Source organism: Schistocerca nitens, chromosome 8 (genome assembly GCF_023898315.1).
Source record: "Schistocerca nitens isolate TAMUIC-IGC-003100 chromosome 8, iqSchNite1.1, whole genome shotgun sequence".
NCBI classification, from domain to species: domain Eukaryota; kingdom Metazoa; phylum Arthropoda; class Insecta; order Orthoptera; family Acrididae; genus Schistocerca; species Schistocerca nitens.
Window position 1 is genome coordinate 285,305,965 of NC_064621.1, and position 18,971 is coordinate 285,324,935.

Here is an 18,971-nt window from a genome sequence, read left to right on the forward strand (position 1 = left end):
TTTGTTGCTTCTTCCTTCTGAAGCATGGTAGCTGAAATTTTAATTTCTTTTTAAACTTTTAATCCTTTTTTTAGAACTATCTAGTTCCATCTTCGCGGTGACAAGCAGTTCTTCGCCAAGAGGATGTTTGAACGCCCACGATTTTCTTATTCTGCGCTAAAATATGAGTTCCTCACACTGAGGTCGTTTAAACTACCCTAGAACTATTCTTAGTGAATAGCCCAAGTAACGTAAGTGGAAGTATACAGATCTGCAGCCTGCAGGGTGACCTGTATCACACAATATAAAGGTCATTGTTCCAGGCTTTAACACCCTCCCAAACATACAGTTGTCAGATACCGAAGAACTGGTCAGTGTTTCAACACCGAAGCAGCTCTCCGCGAAAAAAAAAAAAAAAAGCAAAACAAAAAAACAAAAAAAAAACAACCTCAGCGATCCGAAACGTACTGAGGGGGTGAGGGGGTGATGAGATTAGCACCCCAGCAATGGTAGTGGCGTGTAGAGGGCGCAAAAAGAATCGTGCAATTTTTAAAAAAATCAAAACTATTATATTATTTCAGATACGTGCGTGAACAACGTATTGTTGTAAAGAGCAAACTCTCCAGTTTTACATTGTTCCCGCTAGGTACTAGCGCTGTACGCTCACTTCAGTTCTAGTAAAAATGATGTCGGGACAACAGAAAGCGTTTTGTGCTCTATGTTTTGTGTGGTGTCACCGCCAGACACCACACTTGCTAGGTGGTAGCCTTTAAATCGGCCGCAGTCCGTTAGTATACGTCGGACCCGCGTGTCGCCACTGTCAGTGATTGCAGACCGAGCGCCGCCACACGGCAGGTCTAGAGAGACTTCCTATCACTCGCCCCAGTTGTACAGCCAACTTTGCTAGCAATGGTTCACTGACAAATTACGCTCTCATTAGGTGAGACGATAGTTAGCATAGCCTTCAGCTACGTCATTTGCTACGACCTAGCAAGGCGCCATTATCATTTGTTACTTATCTTGGGATGCATGTACCGTCAGACCGATGTTCACCAATTATGGATTAAAGTTAAGTATTTCAACATCTGCGTCCGTTTTTCTAAGTTCTAATTTCCTTGTCATTTTCCAGACCTCACGCCAGCCTGCGTGAGCTTAAACGCGTGCCTTTCGGCTTCCTCCAAACCCCGTGAATTGGCTCCTGCCAATTCACAACATTTTGAGCAGTGCGGGTCAGTAATAACTGTTCAGCATGACTTTCGCACTAGGTACGATATAGGTCCCGCCATAGTTTCACAAAGAATCCGCAGAAATCCTTTCGCCGTGCAGATCGACAGCGCAACATGCCCCCGATGTCCGTCTGGCAAGCGTTGCGTCGACGTTTACACTTGAAACCATACATAATTCAACTACTGCAAACTCTTCGTGAAGGTAACAAACACCAGCGTGTCGAGTTCGGTAATTTCATTCTTGGCAAGATAGAGGATGACAGTTTTCTTCCACTCTTAGTGTTTAGTGACCAAGCGGCATTCCATTTCAATGGACAGGTGAAACGTCATAATGTGAGAATGTGAGGTACGGAACAACCACAAAATTTAATGTGTTTTATACAGTTTCATAGGAAAAGGTGTATGGTCCACTTTTCTTTGCAGAGAACACTGTTACAGGAAGCACATATCTCGATATGCTTGAGTACTTTCTTTTCCCACAGTTGGAGACTGATTCGAAACGACTTCATTTATCGACAGGATGGAGCACCGCCACACTGGCATCTGGAAATTTTTATATGAAAGGATTACTGAACGATGGATCGGTCGCACTGGACCAAATGATTCAGCCTTACATTACTGGCCTCCAACGTCACCGGACTTGATTGTATGTGATAATTTGTTGTGGGGGTTTATAAAAAACTCTGCTTATGTGCCACCGTTACCAACAACAATAAATGAACTGACACATCACAGAACAGCAGCTGTGGAAGCTGTAACTCAAGACATGGCTGCAGTGTGGGAACTACTTGAATTCCGCATTGGCATATGCCGTGCATCTCAAGGGGGCATATTGAACTTCGTGAAAACAAATGGAAAAAACTTTTTGAATTTCCCGACCTTCAAAAAAATGTTTATTAGCTTCAGAAATATAGACGTGCCAAATCAGATAATTCTTTTTGATATACCCTGTATTACAACTGATGAACTCGGGGAGGGTTGTAATACAGTGAAATGCTGCCACCTGCGCCATGGCACACAAAGTAGGTCAGAACGGCGTTTCAGAAGCAACGAAAAAGCATGCCAAATTTAAAAGAACACAAATTCTCCAAGATTGGCGATGTTTCACTGAAGCTCGAAACCTAGAACAGACTTCAGTACAAGATGCTTTAATTAGCTTCTATAACGAAACGTCGGCCGGCCGGTGTGGCCGTGCGGTTCTAGGCGCTTCAGTCTGGAACCGCGAGACCGCTACGGTCGCAGGTTCGAATCCTGCCTCGGGCATGGATGTGTGTGATGTCCTTAGGTTAGTTAGGTTTAAGTAGTTCTAAGTTCTAGGGGACTGATGACCTCAGATGTTAAGTCCCATAGTGCTCAGAGCCATATAACAAAACGTCGTCTTGAAATCTGACAAAAAATCCAAAGATATCCTGTTCATATATAAAGTATACCAGCTACAAGAAACGATCAATACCTCCACTGTGCAATACCAGCGTAATATTACCGATGACAGCGACACTACAGCGAAGTTATTAAACACAACTTGCCGAAATTTCTTCACCAAAGAAGATGAAGTAAATAATTGAGTAACTTAGAACCAGATATCCTCAGTGGAACGAAGAAGCTAAAAACACTTAATAAATGACAGTCTTTCGGTCCAGATAGCATACCAACTAGGTTCCTTTCGGATTATGCTGATGCAATAGCCCCATGCTTAGAATCATACACAACCACTCGCTTGACGAAAGATAGGTACCAAAAAGATTGAAAAGTATCACAGGTCACACCAAGATTCAAGAAACGAAATAGGAGTAATCTGCTGACCCTTACCATTAACATCAATTTGCAGCAGCATTTTGGGACATGTACTGTATTCGAACATTATGAATTACCTTGAAGGTAAATATCTACTGGCACACAGTCAGCACGGATTCAGAAAATTTCGTTCTTGTGAAATACAACTAGCTCTTTATTCACACGAAGTCATGAGTGTTAACGACAGTGGGTGCCTAATCGATCCCGTATTTCTTGTTTTCCAGAAGGCTTCTGTCACAGGTCCTCACATCAGACTTCTAACCAAATTTCGTGCCCATAGATTACCGCTTCCGTAGTGTGATTAGATCTGTGATTTCCCCTAACAAATGCTACCGTACGTAGTAATCGGCGGAAAATCATCGAGTAAAACAGAAGTGATAACCGGCGTTACCCAAGGAAGTGTTATAGCCCCTCATCTATTCCTAATCTACATAAACGAATTGGCAGACCATGTGGGAAACTCTCTTAGATTGTTTACAGATGTTGCTGACATTTAACGTCAAGTAAAATAATCATCAGATCAAAATCAGTTGCAAAAAATGGTTCAAATGGCTCTGAGCACTATGCGACTTAACTTCTGAGGGCATCAGTCGCCTAGAACTTAGAACTAATTAAACCTAACTAACCTAAGGACATCACACACATCCATATGCCCGAGGCAGGATTCGAACCTGCGACCGTAGCGGTCGCTCGGCTCCAGACTGTAGCGCCCAGAACCGCACGGCCACTCCGGCCGGCAAATCAGTTGCAAAGTCACCTAGATAATATATATATATATATATATATATATATATATATATATATATATATATATTTGTTTTATCGCGAAATAGAAGAAAGGGTGTCACGAACATGATAAGTGAGCTGGTATGGCAATAATTAAAACAAAGAAGTTTTTCACTGCAGAGATATCTTTCCACAGAATGTCAGTCAACAACTTTCTCCTCGGAATGTGAAAATATTTTACTGTCAGGAACCTACACACAGAGAAATGATCATCGTAATATAATAAGAGAAATCACAGCTCGTACAGAAAGATGTAAGTGTTCTTTTTTCTCACGCTGTGTTCCAAAGAATAATCTGCCAGGCACTTAAGTGTGGACGGCAGAGTCACACACGTCCATGCCCGAGGCAGGATTCGAATCTGAGACCGTAGCAGTCGCGCGGTTCCGGACTGAAGCGCCTAGAACTGCTCGGCCACCGCGGCCGGCCAGCAGTGCTTCCACCACACCCACCATTTTTCAACGTTACTTGGAACAGCTGACTGCAAAAGTGCCATTTTGTTCAAACTACCTTGACGATATTGTCGTCTCAGGTCGTACACCAGAGGAGCACATTGCCAATTTGCGTTCTCATTTTCGACTGTTGTCAGATGTAGGACTCAAGTGCCATCTCGAGAAGTGTGACTCTTTTCAAACTGAACTACCGTACTTACGTCATGTGATAAACAGTCTGGGTGTGCAGCCCATTCAGTTTCATTTACTTGCAATCCATGACCTGGCTGATCTTTGCAATGTGTCTGAACTGCAGTTAGTACCAGGCAGAATAACATACTACATTCCATTCCTACCGAATGCCCTCAGATCGCGGCTCCATTGCATCGCTTGTATCGGAAAAAGTGCCTTTTGTGTGGTGGCGTAAGCTGTCGCCAGGACACCAGTCGACAAAGATGAAGCACGAAGACCGATTACTATGCGCTGGGTCGAGCGCGCCTATCACGAGAGAAGCCAGAGATACATGCACAAGCAACAGGCCGCCAACACCCTTTCGACAGCGTGTATTTAGGCCGCCGCCGCTGACTGGAGGATTTCACTCACTCACTCACTCATTGTAGTTTGGCGTCTGTCAGTCATTCACTCGCACAGCAGGTTTAGTTCATCACAAGCTACGACAGTACATAGTGATCAGATTAGTGTCTGTAGCGTGACTAGTTTATCTCAGCCAGAATTGTACTTTACTAGCAGTGAATATTGTTATGTTACATCAATCTGGAAGAGGACTATTACTGGTGAGCTCCTACCACAACACATGATCTCTCTTCAAGATAAGTAAAACTTCCAGTTAATATAAACAAAGAACCATGTAAGTAGGCTGTTTAGGTTTTTATGTAGGTAACGCCACGTAGTGCTCTGTATGAAAATAGCTGAGTGCGCTGTGTGAAGTCTACGGCTGGTTGGACTCACGGTTGGAATATTCGCTTGTGTAGTGTTGGGCAGTTGGATGTGAACAGCGCATAGCATTGGGCAGTTGGAGGTGAGCCGCCAGCAGTGGTGGATGTGGAGAGAGAGATGCCAGAGTTTTGAGAGGTTACTATGAGAGCACGATCTGGACGTGTGTCCGTCAGAAAAAGGAAATTTGTTTAACTGGGTGACACATATTTATATATTTTGAACGCTATTATCGTAAATACATTGTTTGTTCCCTATCAAAATCTTTCATTTGCTTACTATGCCTATCAGTGGTTAGTGCCTTCATTAGTTAGAATCTTTTATTTAGCTGGCAGTATTGGCGCTCGCTGTATTGCAGTAGTTCGAGTAACGAAGATTTTTGTGAGGTAAGTGATTCATGAAAGGTATAGGTTATTGTTACTCAGAGCCATTCTTTTGTAGGGATTATTTAAAGTTAGATTGCGCTGCGCAAAAATATTGTGTGTAAGTTTAGTGATGATCAGAATAAGTAAAGATAAAACTGTCTGGGTACGTTCAGTTTTGCTCAGCTGTTTGAAAATCAAATAACGTAAGAGTTTTTCCAGCGTTGTCATTCTGTACATTCAAGGGAGAAGTTTCAACCATACTAATCCACGTGTCCATTTGTGTTATACAAAAAGGATACCCGCCACCCATAACAACATTCTCTCCCTTGCTCCCTTGCAGTACAAGACTCTACACATTTATTTTCTCTGTTTCTTTTTTGTATTGGGTTCAAAATGGCTCTGAGCACTATGGGACTCAACTGCTGAGGTCATAAGTCCCCTAGAACTTAGAACTACTTAAACCTAACTAACCTAAGGACAACACACACATCCATGCCCGAGGCAGGATTCGAACCTGCGACCGTAGCGGTCGCGCGGTTCCAGACTGTAGCGCCAGAACCGCTCGGCCACCAGCGGCCGGCTTTGTATTGGGCCAGCAGTCAAAATGGGTCTAACTGTTGCCAGTCGGAGTCATCATCGAATGAATCTGACTGATGCTGCCACCAAATTTGTTGGGAAATATTTTGTTTGAAAGGTGACGAAATTACTATTCGTATGATTTCTATGCTGTAATAAATCAGGAGTAAAAATTTCTTTGGTGTAAGAGTAGCGTTTTTCGAGAAAGGCAACATTTTAGTCAGAAAAACAGGATTTTTTAGCTCTGTTTACAAAATGGTGAAACATTCCATTATTAGAGCTACAGCTGCTGTAGAATATTTTACCATTTTATAAATAGAGATAAAAAATCCTATTTTTTGGACTAAAATGTTTACTTTCTCGAAAACTGCTACTCACATAGCTATGAAATTTTTACTGCTGTTTTATTACAGCAAAGAAATCATGCAAAAACGAACACTAAAAAATCCTGTTTTTCTGATAAAAACGTTACGAAAACCGCTACTCCCACACCTAAGAAGTTTTTGCAGCATAGAAATCAAACGAATACCAACCACTCATTTCGTTGCCTCTCATACAAAAAATTTCCCCGATAAATTCGGTGGCAGATTCAGTCAGTTTCGTTCCGCGATCTCTCCCGATGGCCAAGAGTTAGACCCATTCTCTTTGCGTATCTATTAAAAACAAGACACGGAGAAAAGAAATGCGTGGTCTATATTCGTCTAAGTGTTGCCAATCGCCAGTTATTGTGAATCGAAGCTGACCAGTTTTGTCACAGTATTCACCGTGGAAAAATATTATTTTATCCATGTTGGTTGGAGAACACCACAGGTTTTTCGTAAATTAGGCTGTAGGAAGTACTGCAACCAGCCACAAGTTTTCTCGAAGCGATACTGTTATAACATTCCCAGTTTCGGGCCTGAGCCCATCGTCAGATGGTAGCGTTGACTTCTTTTACATTTGTGTCATCATGAAAAGCCTTTCTTTTTAGGATGACATAGATGTAAAAGAACTCAAATCTACGATCTGGCGATGGACTCAGACCCGAAACTAGTGACGGTATAACAAAATCATTTCAAGAAAACATGTAGCTAATTGCAATATTTCCTACAGTATAGTTTAAAAACCTTGTTTGAGACGTAGCCGATTCAGTAGCAAATTTTCCCATGTTGTATTATTATTCTCGAGATTGCTATGGTGCAATGAAGCGGCATTTACAATTTAGTAGCAATAGAAGTAGCAGTTTTAAAGAAAGAAAACATTTTAGTCGGAAAAACAGGATTTTTTAGCTCTGTTTACAAAATGGGAAGCATTAAATAGCTATAGTCTAAGTTGAAATCTCGTGTAAACAAATGTTTGCTCTGCTATTGGTCATCGACTGCTTTGCTCAAGCATTTACAATCGTTAGGCTACTGGTAGCTGGTGTTATTTGTGTATTGGGAGTATTTTTGTTGTTCTAGTGCGAATGAAAGTTCGACGCACGCTAAATCATTGAAAGCTTTAAGTTTGTCAAGAACTGCATTTTTTGTTTACTATCAATGTCGGTCAGTTTCAGGCCATCCACGGATCATGAAACCTATACAGCTGTGTATTCCACAGCTGCAATGGCTGCTCATTCTGAAATGTTCTACTGTAACATAACATATTATTCTTCTTTTAAAATCAGTGAAGATGATGAACTTCTGCACTGCGAAAATATTCTGAATCACGTATCAAAATGGGCTTGTCTGGATATCGAGCAGGGGACTAGTCTTTCCATAAACAGAATGGCAGTAGCGATGTAAATATTCTAATTACTCATTCCACAAAACTGTATGAAGATTTTAAAAATATCAGGCTGATCCTACAAAACGTTTATCAACTGCTTACTTTGGCAACAGAAATGCTATACAAAGTACCTATGTGCAGTGGAGAAATGTGGAATGACCTACGAGGTTCAAAATGGTTCACATGGCTCTGAGCACTATGGGACTTAACATCTGAGGTCATCAGTCCCCTAGAACTTAGAACTATTTAAACCTAACTAACCTAAGGACATCACACACATCCATGACCGAGGCAGGATTCGAACCTGCGGCCGTAGCGGTCGCGCGGTTCCAGACTGAAGGGCCTAGAGCCGCTCGCCCACACCGGCCGGCGTGACCTACAAAGGAAAACATGACAACTGCTGCAGCAAATGGCACAAATGAACTTTTGGCTGAGCAGGGAAAATTGTTTCCCCACTACTGCACACAAAATTAGGCGTAAATCATGTGTTTGAGAAGGCCTTAGACAGAAATGGAAGTGTTTTTATGATTTATTGTTATTTTTAATTATACATTTTTGTCTTTATGATAGCGTTTGAACTGGAATGTTACGTGGTTATTCAGTTTTTTCTTATGACTTTTTCTTCTCTTTTTCACTCTCTTCATTCTTTGACGCTGATCCTGTTTCCTTTTTCTGTGCATATTTTCCCTTTTTTCCTTTCTTTTATTTTTTCATAATTTTGTTCCTTAAGTTGCCTTTTTCATCTATTATTTCCCTGTTGACACCTGCTTGTTTCGGGTCTTTTTCTATTTCTTGAAGCCAAGAGTTTTTGACTGAACTGTTTACTACATCAAAAAGCCTGTTGTTCGTTCTATGTAAGTGTCCATAGAACGTTAATCGTCGTTTTCTGATCATGTCTCTTATCTATCTGCGTTTTCGTATAATTCTTTGATTGATCTCTTCATCCATATACCAACTCTTTGTACTGCTCAAAAAAGTTTTTTGAAAATTTTTCGTTCTGTGTGTTTCCTGTCTCCATTTGCGTTTTAATTATTTTTTCCTACAAAAATGAACATTTCTCAAGAACTAGAGCTAGGCATTAAAAACTAAAGACGTATTTGGATTCATTATCAGGAAGTTATCTTCAAACCACTGTTATATAAATTGGGAAAAAAAATAATTGTAAGCCAGTGTTATCTGGGCGAACTGGGCAAGCTGCAGTGGACCGTAATACACAAACGGCAGCAAACACCTGTACGGTGATGTTTTGTTAGTGGGCAGTAACAATACTAACGCTACCGAAATAAAGCAAGCTTGTTTTTTGAACCCGGCGCACTACTTCCTCAGTGTGCCTGTATTGTAACCACTTTCCGCATTAAAACATCTGAAGCGTATTTTAATGAAAATACTATCAGTAACAGAATGACTATGAAATGTACGGTAACTATGAAATGTACGGTATGCACCGTGAAACATTTAGATGTAAAGATTTTAGTCCATTCGTGCTGGAAACTAGGCGCATAGATGGGATAGAAAATGGCACTTTAATATATACATTATACGCAAACATTTCAAGGTAAACATTAGCTTCATTTGAGAATTCTAAATTACAAGCACTTAGCACAGGCAGAGAGTAATACCATTAAATTACTTTTATCGTATTTCAGTGTTTCTTGAGTAAGACGTCATCATAAACTGCTCTCATTCTGGTTCCTACTTTGGCCAAATCTTGAAGGTCACACTTAATTTGATCCTGTATGCAAATGTAGAACTACAATCTCGCGCGCTTTTCATGCTTTCATATTCACCCAGTTTATACTTAAGGATATCTGCTGCCATAGAAATGATCTTATCCTCCCCTGTCATTAGATGATATAGATGATATGATTACCGTACATCCAACAGTGAAGTCTGGTTCTTCCTGTACTGAGACTCAGGCGGCTGCCCGTGTTTGGAAACACTTTCCACTCTATTTCTGTGACACGTGGCGCACTACCACTTTATAGCGCGTTGTCACGCAAACGGGCTCTTTGTTTAATTTGTGTAATTCCTACAGGAAATCCCGTGGAATGGCAAGTCGGCGCTCTTGGGATTCGCGTGGCGGTAGGCGCCATTTATTCTCGCTCCGCGTAATGAGCGAGAATCCATTTCCCCAGGGGTTCAGTCTTTACTGGGCGTAAAGCCTGCAGAAAAGTTTCTGTGACTCTCAAGTTTCCGACCATATATGTGAAGTTCGAATTGTCAAAAGAAACATGCATTTGACACGTCCATCTTAAGTGAATAAATGGCACATGAAGGAGAAGAAAAAGGGGCTCCACTGCACAGTGTGGAAAGGAGTATCTACTAAATGATTAAAAGACGTCTACCAGTCAGTAAAATAAATTATACAAAGGTATCAAAAACAAATAATTTACCATTGCTCATAATGACTCGGGTCTGGATGCATTTATTTTTATAAATTAAGTAAATAAATCACAAAAGAACAATTCTGACTAAATTTTGTGCAGAATGTAATTAAACCTAGCATGACTGGAGAGTACACATTGTGGTATAAAAAAATGTAAAACACCTCTCACAAGCAGAGAACTTATGTCCGAACGTATACCACTTTTTGAACGTAGACAAGGACTGTCAGTTTGGTATATCAAAAACACACTCGTCATGGAGTGTATGTGGTCCTAGCGGGCATACACCACATACAAGGACGTGTGATGCTATCAGTGGCGATATCTGAAAATTCATTCTTCTTGCAAAGATGCTGTTGGCGTGGAAAAGGTTTTCTCACGGCTCTCGAGAGGACCTCAAGCGTTCTCTCTTGTCACTCCACAGTCTCTTGAAGATATTCACCCGAGGCACCATATCTGAATGACCAAATGTCGTCGTGCTGTTGTAGTACGAAAATCGTCACCTACGTAACCATCACAAGGACCTACACAATAATTAAACACGTTGTCACGACAGAGTTCCATATTAGAGATCAGAAATGAGCTCTGCATACTCACTTTAAACTCCCCAGCGGGTCCTATGACGTCATCATTGAATTCCTTATCTCCAAACGGTCGGAAATTCGACTCGCGAGTCTCTGCCACTGTCCATTTAACTCATCACTTAAAACCGTTGTAGGGTACAACGCGGAAGTGTTTGAATGTGTTCCGAGGCCGCTCTACCGTGTGATGTTTGTTTCCTTCTAATGTGCGAATACTGGTTTTAAGTTTCGTACGGTTATCTGTAACAAACTTTGACATTTGCTTTCCTCTCGGTGAGAAGTTCCGCCATGTATGGTGAGGTGTATGGTGGAGTGGTGATTACGACGCCTCCTCTGGACAACATGACAACCACCAGCTGCCCATCACACACGTAAAGATAAGTTCCCTTTCCAGCTCCTCCATGAACTACACTGAATACCACGATGGGTGCTGTCAGCCACTTATTACGGCCGTTCGAGGTGAATGTGAATGCACCTGGAATTAGAGAAGTAGATCTGTCAGAACATGATTCTTCAATCTTCTCTAGCACGAGAAATAAGTAATAAAGTGAGATTAGTCTAGATTTAAGAAATTCAGAAACCTTAAGTGCAGAAGCTAGCCAAGCCTCATCTCCTATTAATGTTTGAAATGTAGCTGATGCCCTTGTAAAAATAGCGTCTAGTTCCACTTCCAACTAACAAAATGTTATCAACACTTCTCGCCGAAGTGAAAATTCCATACAAAACCTATTTCTTAGTAATTAATTAAGTATTAAAATCTAAATATGCAGAAGCTTACAATCATTCTTTCGTTGTGCACAAACTGAGATTAATAAGGACAGTACATCTACACCTACATGGATATTCTTCGAATCACACTTAGGTGCCTGGCAGAGAATTCATCGAACCACCTTCACAATAAATCTCTATTATTCCAATCCCGAACAGCGCGCGTTAGAATCGAACACATATATCATTCCGTGCGAGCTCTGATTTCCCTTCTTTAATTTTGGTGATTGTTTCTCCCTATGTAGGTTGGCGTCAACAAAAAATTTTCACATTCGGAGGAGTAAGTTGGGTGATTGAAATTTCGTGAGAAGATTCCATCGCAATGAAAACGCTTTTGTTTTAATGACGCCCACCCCAAATCCTGTATCATGTCAGGGACAGTCTCTCGCGTATTTCGCGATAATACTAAATGTGCTGGTCTTCTTTGAACCTCCTCGATGTACTCCATTAATCCTATCTGGTAAGGATCCCAAACCACGCAGCAGTACTCCAAAACATGACGGACTAGAATAATGTACGCAGTCTCTTTAGTAGATCTGTTACATTTTCTAAGCATCTTTGGTTTGGTTTGCCCACGTTTTCTGTATGTTCTCTCCAATTTAAGTTGTTCTTAATTGTAATTTCTAGGTGTCTAGTTGAATTTATGGCGTTCAGATTTGAATGATTTATCGTGTACCGAAGGTTAACGGATCCCTTTCAGCACTCATGTGGATGACCTCATATTTTTCATTATTTAGGGTCAATTGCCAATTTTCGCACCATACAGATATCTTTTATAACTATTTTTTCAATTTTCGATCTTCTGATGACTTTACTAGACGATAAACAACAGTATCAGCTGCAAAGAACCTAAGAGGGCTGCTCAGATTATTTTCTGATTCGCTTATATAGATAAGGAACAGCAGAGGGTCTACAACACTACGGAAATCACTTCTCTTTTACTGGATGATTTTCTGTCAGTTATTATGAACTGTGACCTCTCTGATAGGAAATCACGAATCCAGTCATATAACTGCAGGAAATCTAGAAACACGGAATAAATTTTAAATCTCTGGTCAATAGTACGCAACACTTCGTGTGAGTAATGAGCTAGTTGTGTTTCACAGGAACGATGTTTTCTGAATCCGTGTTGACTGTGTGTCAATAGACCGTTCTCTTCGAAGTAATTCATAATGTTCGAACACAATATTTGTTCCAAAATCCTGCTGCATATCGAGATAATGATATGGGCTTGTAATTTAGTGCATTACTCCTACTGACTTTCTTGAATATTGGTGTGACATGTGCAGCTTTCCAGTATTTTGGTACGGATCTTTCGCCGTGCTATCGGTTGTATATGGTTGTTAAGTATGGAGCTATGGCATCAGCCTACTCTGAAAGGAACCTAGTAGGTCTGAACCGCAAGACTTGTTTTTATTAAATGACTTAAGTTGCTTCTCTACTCCGAGGATATCGACTTCTAAGTTACTCATGCTGGGAGCTGTTCTTGATTCTAACTCTTGAATACTGACTTTGTCTTCTTTGGTATTGGATAGTAGAAGCAGAACATGAATAGGCTAAGAGTTTGGAAGTTGTGCAATCTGCCATATTCGTTATAGGTGATCGTAGGAATACGAAGAGCTATGGTAAAGAACAAATTGTCAATCTACAGACCTTTTCGTTAGCCTTCTACTCTTCAGCTTTACCGGAAGCTGTGTCAATCCGTACAACCAGGTCGTATGGAGATCCTTATGTGCCAACAGCTGAGTAGTGCTTTAGTTGCCTTCATTACGAGCACATCAGCGAGCACTGTCGGTCCCAGATGAGACACGTTGGCCTCATTCTCTTTAGCTGTGCCTCTCCTATTGCTATTTCTCATCCATCAGCGGACCTGTCCTGCTCTGAATATTATAAACGCCAATGAGCCCATGTATTAGCCGAGTTCAATAACATTGACTTCACGGATGCGCTTACTTGCTTGTGCTCCAACCTACGCCTCCGTCACTGGGCGACAACAATTTTTCTTCCCCGCGCCAATCACTTTTGGTCTCCAGATTTTCAAAACACAGTAGGGCAGTGTCTTTATTTTGCAGTGTCTGTTTAGTTCGGTGCACTAGTCCATCTGACATGCGTGCATGTTCCTTCAGACTTGCATGAACGTCTCCGAAGGAACACTGCAGAGAACTAAACAGACATTGTCAAATACAGACGCTGCTCTCCTGTATTTCATGAAAAAGCAAGGCAACCTGACGAGCAAACCAATGTCTATCCAATTGCTGGAACATACGACTCGTGTGCAAGTAGTATGGGACCTAGACAGTAGGAGATATGGAAGTTTGGGTCGGTCCTGGTGGCGTGTGGCGTGCTCGGATGGCCGAGGCGGTTGAGTGGACCACACTTGTAAAATGGGAAATCCGGGTTCGACTCCCGGTGTGTCACAAATTTTTAACATGTTTCAATTAAATCGTATAGCCGTTGTACAATCTTATCCGCACTTTGCGAGTGTATTTAATAATTCTCTAACATACAAGTTTTCCCTCTGCTGCTCGCCAAAAGCATACAGACTCAACAGCGCGGTGGTAGAGACGGAACTCAACGTGTGGACGTGCCTCAGCAGACAAAGACCACTTGTGGACGTTGCCGGCGGCAGGTGGAAGTACGTAAATACAGGAATGTACGTGAGTGGTCTGAATACCGCAGCCTGCTATAAGCCACGCAACGTTCAGCCACACCTTTCAGCCAGAGTCGCTATCATTCTACTGTTCGCGGGTTAGCAACTACACAAGTACAAAGTCAACGGCCGCTTCCCGTTTACGCTGAACTGATAGATAGGACGCGCTTCCCCATCGGACAGACTTCCGTAAGGACGACAAAGTAATAAACATCCCTGGCGTAGAGAAATATCTGAAAGCAAATAAATCATCAGATCCGGATTCAACCCCAATTCGGTTTCACAAAAAGTACTCTACGGCATTGGCCCCTTACCCAGCTCGCATTTATCGTGAATCTTTCATCCAGCACAAAGTCTCAAGCGACTGGAAAAAAGCGCAGGTGGCCCCAGTTTATAAGAATGGTAAAGAACGGACCCGCAAAATTGCAAATCAATATCCCTAATTTCGGTTTTCTGCAGAATTCTTGTACATTCAGTTGGCAGACAGTAAACTTTCTTGAGACTAGGAATCAGCATGGTTTTAGACAATATTGCTCATGTGGAACTTAGCTTGCCCTTTTCTCACATAACATACTGCGAACTGTGGATGAAGGGCAATAGGGAGATTCCATATTTCTAGATTTCCGAAAACTATCTGACACGTTGCACTATTGCAGGTTGTCAACGAAGATATGCGCATATGGAATAAACAGTTTCTGATGTTGCTGAGAAACATTTACAGTAATTATTAAATGAAAAGACCGCCATTTGACTATACTATTGTTTATTTAATTAAGACCCAGGTTTCGGCCTTTTATGCCAATTTCAAATGATTGAGTTTACGACACTAGCATATATTGGAGGACATAAAATTCAAAACTGGCCATAAATTAAGAAAAATATTCACTCCCCACGAAATGGCAGATGTAACAGCATGATCTTGTAAAAAGATCAATAAATAATGGTGGGAGCACGTAATATTTAATAAAAGCAGGTTTATTTTGGTATTTATATCAAAGTAAAACTGTTTTTATTAAATATTTATTAAAAGTAGGCTTACTTTGGTATATATACCAAAGTAACCTAAAATATTTCATAATAACTGGTTTACTTTGGTATATGTATCAAACTGAAATTAAATGACGTCCTCCCATTATTATTTATTAATCTTTCTACAAGATAATGGTTCTTCATCTGTCATTTCGTGGGTAACGAATAAAAAATTGGTTCAAATGACTCTAAGTACTGTGGGACTTAACATCTGAGGTCACCAGTCCCCTAGACTCAGAACTAATTAAACCTAACCAACCTAAGGACATCACACACATCCATGCCAGAGGCAGGGTTCGAACCTGCGACAGTAGCAGCAGCGCGGTTCCGGACTGAAGCGCCTAGAACCACTCGGCCATATCGGCCGGTGGTAACGAAAATTTTCTTAATTTGTGGCTAATTTTGAGCTTGATGTCCTGCAATATATATTAATTACATAAATTCAATTACTTGAAAATGGCATAAAGGCCGAAACTCTGGTCGTAATTAAATAAACAACGATACAGTCAAATGGCGGTGTGTTCATTTAAAAACATATGGAATAAGTCACAAATGTGTGAGTGGCTCGAAGACTTCTTAAGTGATAGAACCCTGTATACTGTCCTCGACGTTGAACGTTTGTCAGGGACAAGGGTGTCCTCAGGAGTGCCCAAGGGAAGGATGATAGGACCGCCGTTGCTCTCTATACACATAAATGATTTGGCGGACAGGGTGGGCAGCAATCTGTGGTCGTTTACTGATTCTGCTGTAGTGTACGGTAACGTGTCGAAGTTGAGCGACTGTGGAAAGATACAATACGACTTAGACAAAATTTCTGGTTTGTGTGATGAATGGTAGCTAGGTCTAAATGTGGGAAAATGTAAGTTAATGCGGATGAGTAGGAAGAACAAACATGTAATGTTCGGTTACAGTATACTAGTGTCCTGCTTGACACAGTCAAGTCGTCTAAATATCTGGGCGTAACGTTCAAAAGCGATATGAAATGGAACGAGCATGTAAGAACTGTGGTGGGGAAGGAGAATGGTCGACTTCGGTTTATTGGGAGAATTTAAGGAAAGAAAGGTTCACCTGTAAAGGAGTCCGCTTATAGGACGCTGGTGCGACAAGTTCTTGAGAACTGCTCGAATGTTTGGAATCAGTACCAGGTCGGATTCTGGGAGGGCATCGGGGTAGTTCAGAGGTGGGTTGCTATATTTGTTACCGGTAGGTTCGAACAACACGTAAGTGTACGGAGATGCTTCAGGAACTCAAATGGGAATCCTGGAGGGAAGGCGACGTTCTTTTTGAGAAACACTATTGAGAAAATTTAGAGAACTGTTCTTTGAAACTGACTGGCGAAATATTCTACTGCAGCCAACATACATTGCGCGTAAGGACCACGAAGATAAGATTCGAGAAATTAGGGCTCATATGGAGGCATACAGACAGTCGTTTTCCCCCGCTCCAGCCGGCCGCTGTGGCCGATCGGTTCTAGGCGCTTCAGTCCGGAACCGCGCTGCTGCTACGGTCGCAGATTCGAATTCTGCCTTGGGCATGGATGTGTGTGATGTCCTTAGGTTACTTAGGTTTAAGTAGTTGCAAGCCTAGGGGACTGATGACCTCAGATGTTAAGTCCCACAGTGCTTAGAGCCATTTGAACCCTCGCTCCATTTGCGAATGGAACAGGGAGGGAAAGGAGTAGTAGTGGTACAGCCTACCCTCCGTTAGGCGGCTTTCGAAGTATCTATGTAGATATACAAGATAATAAATGTGACTGACATTGCCAGTCAGAATATGGGACAAAACATTATTATGAACGATAATGATACCCAATATCTCGTAACACGCATATTCCATTATCATTCTCTTTCTGCCTAAATTATGAAGCCTGTAGAAGAATTGCAGTGGAAGACTAGAGCTTGATATAGTCGTATTATGCGAAACATGGTTCAAGTCTCAGCAGACTTTCCGTTTTAAAATTTATTTCATAAAAGGGAATGAAAGTTTCGAGGGGGAGGGTGTCGTTGCTATATTGGTAAAAAATGCGCTGTCGCATCAACCGTACCCGCTAAATGTAAGAGACAGCGACATCCAATTAGTTGCTGTGTGGATACAGTCTGCTCAAAAACGTTACAGTTGCCTCTGTGTATAAAGCTCCCCATCATAGTATCGTGAAGATGAGCCAGCTTCGGCCTCCCCGTTATAATAGGTGGCGACTTGAATTCCCAATACGTAGTCTGGAGACGATACATGACAGAAAAGGATGGACTTTGATGGATGTTACTGAAGACAAAAGTCTAGTGACAGTCAACGATGGATGTCCGAGTATGATATATTCACCTTTCAGTAGGTTCTGCAGTACATGTAATGTTTTGCATTCCCTGTTTTACTGAACTTCCTACCTGGCACGTTAAAACAGATTCATTGGGATCCAGTCACCTTTTTATAAGGTTTCGCATTAGTATAGAAGTTGACGCTGCAGAAATATGTTGCGCTAATTGGAAGCGGAAAAGTGCAGAACCAAAAGGAACTTACGGAGTATAAGGGCACGTTTCGACGAACACTTGACAAAATGTGACGTGTGTTACCTGGAAGAAGACGCTTATCACTCTTTAACCAACGCTATGAAATTCGCAGCGGATGTCTGCATTCCTAAGAAATAGAAGTTTACCGTTGTGATGCGAAAAGTGAATGCGCGTATTAGTAAATTACCGAAACAGAAAACGAAAAAGGACAATTGGATTAAGTTTAGGTCTTCACGTAATAAAAGAATCAGTGAGAAAAGCATTTAATATAAAACAGAGGCTTTTAGAAACAGCCGACTGCCTTCTCCTCTTCCTTCTACCGTTGCCTGGTAGAGTAATTTATCGATATGCTCGCTTTTCCCACGATACCATTCCCAAAACATCCGTCTCATGCTGAAGATGAACGACTTCATATCCCACTTCGTCCTTTCTCTCAAGAAAAGCACAAAGAACCTTTTAAATCATGGAGTGATAGCTGTCCTGTTATTGATTTTATTCATTACGCTTGCGAACCTACCAACGAAAACGAAATATTTGCTACTGTACATTTCTAATCGATGTAGAGCTCAACACAACCTCATGGCACCATGGAGGAAGCAAGTAATAATGCCAATTCCAAACAGTGGGGAAGTTGCAAATGTGGGCTCCAATATCGGTCATTCCATTTGTCGTCATGTGTCGCAAAAACATTGGAGCCAACGGTGAAAAGGAGACTGGAATGATGGTTTGAAAATAGTTATTTCATGATTCGGAATGAGCATGAATACTGAAAAAGCAAATGGACTGTAGGCAGTCTGCATTAGCTTGCTATGGATATCACATCAGCATTTCAAACAAAATAGTCGTCGCTGCTTTTCTTGTCATTAAGGGAACTTATGATATCAATTCTTTTCGGCAAGCTAGAAGAATTCGAAATTCCTTAAAGGATAATTTATAGTATCATGTACCATGGTCGCTCAAAGAGCAATCTATGTCAGATTCAAAGGCAATACGTTAGAGCCGTTACTTATCTCCCAGGTTTTGCCACAGGGTGCAATTTTAATTGCCCTGTTATGTACTATGTATACTCTTGATTTAGAACGCACAGTCACCTCCCCTCCTCCACTAAAATACTGCAGTACATAGAGGATGTATGCGTTTATTCCACTGTCGACTCCTATAACTGCAGGCCAAAACGGCAATACTGACTACCACAGCACAC